This window comes from Macadamia integrifolia, chromosome 14 (genome assembly GCF_013358625.1).
Source record: "Macadamia integrifolia cultivar HAES 741 chromosome 14, SCU_Mint_v3, whole genome shotgun sequence".
NCBI lineage: Eukaryota > Viridiplantae > Streptophyta > Magnoliopsida > Proteales > Proteaceae > Macadamia > Macadamia integrifolia.
In genome coordinates this window covers 2234698-2241680 of record NC_056570.1, presented here as the reverse complement: position 1 = coordinate 2241680, position 6983 = coordinate 2234698, and positions in this window count along the sequence as shown.

The window sequence follows — 6983 nt, the reverse complement described above, 5'->3', positions numbered from 1 at the left end:
CTTCATGAGTTTGTAGAAATCCAAGCAAGTAGTCCAAGGAGATTTTCGTCAAATCTTTGGCTTCTTCTATTACTGTTTTCTTGGGTCTCCAAGCTGCAGGTAAGGCTTTTAAGATTTTCCTGACTTTTTCAACGTTAGTATAAGTCTTGCCTAAACCTTTGAGATTGTTCACAATATCAGTAAATCTAGTAAACATAGAAGTTATCGGCTCATTTTCTTTCATAGAGAAGGATTCGTAATCAGAAACGAGTTGGTTTACCTTTCTTTCTTTTACCTCTGTTGTACCTTCATGTGTGACAAGAAGCATATCCCAAATCTCTTTGGCTGTGTCACATGCTATGACTCGGTTGAACTCTTGTTCATTGAGGGCACATTGAAGGAACGTGATAGCACGGAAGTTGTACTGGATGAGAGTGATGTCTTCAGCGTCCATTCTCCTTCATCCTTCGGTACTATCTTTCCATCAACTATTTTGGTGATGGTGTATGGTCCATTCTCTATGGCTCTCCATACAAGAATGTTGTAACCATACACAAAATTCTTGAATCTGCACTTCCAGAAAGAAAAGTTCTCTCCATTAAAGTAAGGGGGTCTCGAGGCGTTCATGTCTTCTGGTGGTCCTTGGAATGTGGCCATGGTCTTTTACTCACTTTTAAGACGATATAGTCTTAAATAAATTGAGTTCCCGCTCTGATACCAATTGAAATAACCTAGAGAAGGGGTGAATAGGTTATACTAGTGGAATTTAACTATTTTCGATAAATAGGTCACAAGTGTGATTGCAAGTTAAAATAATGCGGAGAGAATAAAACAAGTACAACCACAACACAAAATTTTTAGTGGTTCGACTCAATTCGAGTCTAGTCCACTCCCTACTAGAATCCTCTTCTAAAGTATTCCATTAGTTCTCCCTTTCAGTACAGTAGGTATGGAAGAAAACCTTCACAATCTTTTTCACGGATAAGAGTATCCTTACAAATCCTCTTTCCAGGCAGAGAGACGTCTTTACAATCTCTTTTGGAGGTAGAGAGACACCTTTCTCTTTTTAGGATAAGAGAATCCTTACAATCCTAAGTACAGTCTAGAATTGTAAAAACATAAATAAATAGGAAATAGTGGAATAAGAGGAATACCTCAAGTGTGGTGCAAATGATGAGAATGAATAATAAATGATGAATGATGCACCTTTTGTAAAGTCCTCTCTTATGGCTTTGACTTGCACAGGAGAGAGTAGAGGACTTTGATTGAGACTTGAGCCTTTTGTTGGGATTTGTGTAATAGAACAACTCAAGTAGAAATAAAATTCTTGAATGCTTGCAATAATACTCTTAAAGCTCTTTCTTAATGAATATTTAATTAAGAGTGGTTTGGGTATTTATAGGTGAACTTAGTGAAGCATTTTATGCAGAAAATCAGGCTCTAACAGACATATTCTGGGACCACCGGTCGACCGCCATCGGTAGCCGGTCGACCGCCAAGAGCCGTTGAAGGCAAAATATAGCCGTTGGGACACTTCTAGGCAGTCACCGGTCGATCAGGACTTTTAGCCGGTCGACCGCCTATGGTCTCGGACAGTTTCGATCGACCGGGGCTTCCAGCCGGTCGACCGCCAACATGACATGCTCTGTTTTGACATAATGCTGTCATACTGACCAGTCGTCAGTGTTTTGACCATAACTTTTCGGTCTGACTTTAGATTGATCTGAGATTAGTTGCGTTGGAATCACAACTCAATTTTCTACAACTTCTATGAAGGTTTCATCTCCTGATACTAATTTTAAATTCTCTAAAATACCCTTGAGTTAGGTTAATGTGTGTTCCACACCACTTAGAGACTTTCCATACTTGGTCAAGGTATGCTCTATGGTCATTCTAGTATGATGCAATGCATATGCATGTGGTGATTGCATCTATATATATATGTGAAAATTACAAATTACATTAAAGTGACTAATCTATCCTAGTGGTCTTCTTCTTCACTTGAACTTTCTGCTCTTTGGCACTTCATCTTCTTTTCTTCTTATTTGCAATTCCATGTCTTTAAGTTTCATTTTTTTTATTCAACCTTCTAAGTGTTTCTTCAAGCTAATTATACTCTCTTCAAGCTAATCACATTTTATCAAACCAAGTTAAAGATGTATGTTTGTTTGTTAACTCCAAAACATGGCAAGGAGTGTAGACATGTTTCCCAACAAAACATCTTCTTCTTTGCCCGAGGACGTAGCACACCACCCTGGTGTGTAAACCTCGTTAAATTTCTGTATCGTGTGGATCTATTGTCTCTTTATTTTATCGTATTTCTTGGTGTTTGATCTAACAACCTCTAGTTACCTGATTGATTTTCAGATGAAATTTTTAACAGTTAAAGTTATAGACATTTATCAAGTTTCCCAATAAATGATCAAGCTCTACGCATGGCCATCCTTGTGGTATAAGTGTTGCTTCATGGGGATGAGCAATTTTCTCAAATTCTGAGAGTCATCCAAGTGATTGATAATGGCTATAGGGTACTCACTTGAAGATCTTATGGCCCTACCATCTTCAATGTTTAGTGTTTTTCTTAACCTTGCTCCCTACATAAATGACTCTAAGCATGCCTTTCTCATTACACAGTAAGGACCAGTGAGGAGAATCGTATTCACATTGCTACAGACAGTACATATCAAGCTATTGCCCTCATGAATGGAGAGATTAAGAACGGATAATTAATAGACAAAATAGTATACAAGATTGTCCTTTAGAAAAGAAATTGATGGTCTTCATTAGACCCCACCTTTCTAGATGTATGAGAGAGAAGGAGAGAGAGGTGGGTCCACAACCTTACATAGTCAAGGGAAGACACAATCAGATTGAGCAAGATATCCATCAATTGTAAAATTCAAAGATTGGATGACCCACTTTATTGGAGATGTAGGGTAGAGAAAGACAATACATACAAAGTTACAGATGCAGTACAAAAAATTTGGGGGACCTCACCTACCACAAAAGAGCTTCTGGTTTACAATCAAGACACATGAGTCATAACTCATTATTGAATTTGAATGAAGCGAAAAATAATATCTTTCCTTCCTTTTAAATTTCAAAAGTCCTTGTTGACAAATCCAGAATAGTGTAGAGGCAGTAGGACCTCTCTCTCTCTCTCTCAAAAGGGCTTCATTCTTGTCCATTAACAAGCCATCTGTGTGAGAGAAGGTGTTTAAAAAAAAAAAATTAAGTTACTCCTTCTGAATTTTCTTTTCTTTTTACATAAAAAAGCATAAACATCACCACTTCCCATATTCTTCTCACTGTTCAGCTTTTAGGGCATGAACTCACAGTATATATTCTCCTGCACTGTAATATATCTCACTATGCCCTTCCAGAAGTATGAGTTCACCTTACACTCTTGTATTACTTATCATTCTTCTCTTTGGTGGGTGGTGGGCTTCATGTGCCATTAAAAAGTAGGGAACCAGGTTCTCACTTCTCATCCACAACCTCCTCCTTTGGCAATGTAGAGATATAGCACACCCATAAAGTGGTATGAGGATCTTTGTACTCTTATCCTCTCTAATATTCTTTCTTTAGGGAGCAATCCCTTTTCACACATTTTCATTCTCTTCCCAAAGGGACAAGGCATCTCATTTTTAAATTCATCACTTTAGGACATACTATTATATTACCTTAATTAAAATGTAATCATATGGAGAATCCAAGGTTTGCACCATTGTCATATGTGAATGAATCATTAATTAACTATTCCTTAGACTCACAGGTGACAGGACATGGAAATGAACATGGAATTCATTATAATAAGAGATATGGAGGGCTAGAAAACAAGATCTAATGTTGGAAGCAACAATTATTGGGGGAAGATAGACACTTGGATTAATATGGTAAAATACACACTTACCCATGGTTCCAAATAGTGTATCCGGAATGGTTTTGCATTACAACTACTAATTAAACTTTCCTCTTGAGTTTTGCATTGCCCTTGACACTACCATATGGGTAGGGGTCATGGGAGGCAGAAGACCAATAATACCTGCTCTAGCAATAATCAAGTATCTGACACTGTCAATGATATTGCATTTCAAAAGGCTAATGATGGAGATGATTGGGATTTGTAATTTTCCTTTTATTTTTTTTGGTGGGGGGGGGGGGTTGGTGGTGCAATGCTCGATCAGGAGCTACAAGAGGAGCCATACAAAACCCATTGACAGGCAAGATGAAGACCCACAAGGTGCCACTCAATGGTTTTGATTCTGTGACTTACATGCCGGGGACTTGATCAATCCACTGACCAAGTCCATGCACTCTCCTAAGGAGTCTGTGCTACGCCAAACTTCTAGAGCAAGCATTGAATCGATGATTAGGCCAAATTCACACTTGCTAATGATATCATGTGAATTTTCTGTACAGGAAAAAATAACTGTCCCAGAGTGTAGGGGATGCATCCAGACACAAACATGTGAAATAATCGCCTCATCCCCCATGAAAAGTGAAAATACCAACGAATGGTGGCCTTAAAGTTGAGTGAAAGGTTCCCTTTAAGTGCCTTGGCTTTTAACAGTCCCTCTCAAGCAATGCACAGCTCATGATTCATGAATGCTAGCTCTTTCTCCATTCCCTTTTTTGTGCACCTTCATGCAAAAGATTTTTCATGTCCTCTGGGACCTACTAAATATTCCTTTGAAAGAAAACTAATTAATCTCATTACATTAGTTTGTGTTGGTCCAAGGGTGCACAGAACTACATGACCTGTCAGCCGGTCATGGGGCTGCCATGTTGCTGAGGGGGAGGGGTTATTGGGGCCAAAATAAGAGATTTGATATTCGACACTTGCCAGCATGTTTCAATCTCTGCGGGACATGACCATATTTTCAAGTACATCACGTGAAACTTACCCTTTCTAGCTAGTGCCCTATATATTATGGCATTATTCTTGGATTGTATCATAATATTATATTCAAACAAATTTCATTGGTTTATGGCCGGACCTAATAACCCAAAAGAACTATGGTGAGAGGCAGAAAAAGTTGAGAAGCTTTATAATCCTCTTTGTTTTGTTGCAAGAAATTGTTTTTATCAAGCATCCAAAGACTGACACGTTATACTAAAGCTTGTTTGTTTAGAAGGGTTTTAATGAGGTGGGATTTAAGGACTAGAAAAGTTGTATGTATTAATTTGAGATGTTTCGAAAGCTGAAATGGAAAAATTATCAAGACAAGCTTTGTTGACAGAATGGAAAAGTTTCTTTGACATGCTCTTTAATACAGACTCTCCTCCCCATGGAATTAACCTAACAGTTACATTGTTCATGGGAACAAGAAAATCTAGTTTTCCTCTCACTTTTTTCATTCATGTGTTTTTCCACGTTAATAGATGTGACCCATTTGTTGGGTTTTCTCATTCCATACTCACTTTTAAATAAACTAGGTCTTCATGTCAAGTGTCAACAATCCCATTTCACTTCGAGTGTGACTCAACACAATTGATACGTATCAGGAGAAGATTGGGGCGGGGGCCTAGTTAACAATTCGGCCGAATAATTCATGAATTATTCGGTCGAATCAAATTTTTCTGAATTAAATCAAAAATTCTGACCGAATTCGAATTAAAAATAAAATTCGGTAAAAAACGCGCTTTTTACTAATTTGAATTTAAAACACGAATAATTCGGGCCGAACCGAATTATTCGGTTCACTTAAACAGTATTTAAAAAAAAAAAAACAAAACAAAACGTCATATATGAAACCCACGGTACCCACCACCGAAATAGTTTTTTTTTTGTTTCATCTTCTTCTCCCCCAAATTTCTGCCTCCTTCTTCCCATCTTTTTTCTCTACCTAATTTTTCTGTAACAATCATACGAATCTACTCTTTGTTTCATTTCTTTCTCATAACTTCATCAGTTCATCCTAAGATAGGGGGAGATATCAAGCCTTGATGGATAATTTGAGGTTCCGGGGGACCAGGACAGATTCATATCACCATATCAATCAATCTTCTTTTATATTATTGCTTTAATTTTGAAAAATTAGTGCGTCTTATTGCAATATAGGTCTTGTGAACCCAAGCAAAAGGATAATGAAAATTTTTTGTGGTCAATTTATTTATTTGTTTTATTGTAGTTGTAATCTTGCTTTCACTGTTTTGGGGCCTAATCTATTTCATGAGTAGAAATTTAATTACAATAACCATTGCTTCCATCGCTCAATGATAATTTTTTCATAGTTTTTTACTTTATTGTAGAAAGTAATTTGCTCTTTCTAAGTATACAAATCAAGTCAATAACTTGATAAATAAAAAATATACAATAAACTATAAAAATAATATCCGAATTTTTTGCCCGAATTTTATTTTTTTAATCGAATAATTCTCGAATCCAAATCCGACTCCGATTTTTATTTTGTCCTCTTTTTTGACCGCTTTTTTGACCGAATCCTTAAATTAATCAATCGAATTATTTCGAATAATTATCCGCCCGAATAATTCCCGAATCTGAATTTGCTAACTATGGGTGGGAGTGAGGGTGGAGTGGTAGCATGGTTTTAAGTATCTCCGATACCGATACGATACCCTCCGATACGTATCTTAAATTTAACCGATCAATACGACACACATCGATACGATACATGAAATTTTTAAAATCCTTTCGTATCGATATATATCCTACAATACATACCGATATGCATCAATACACCACCAATACACATCGATACGATACGATATGCCTCGATACGACTATGAAAATTATAAAATTGAGGTAAAATGTACGTTTTGGTATGTATTGGTATGTATCGTTGAGTATCGGATGTATCGATCGGTACGTATCGGTATATATTGGCATGTATCGGTGAGTATCGATATATATCGGTAAGTATCGGTGAGTATCAATACGTATCGGTGAGTATCGGTATGTGCCGATACAATGCGTTATGGTCATATAATGGCCAAGATGGGTAATTTTTCAGAAAACACGATATTTTGAAGGGTTTTTA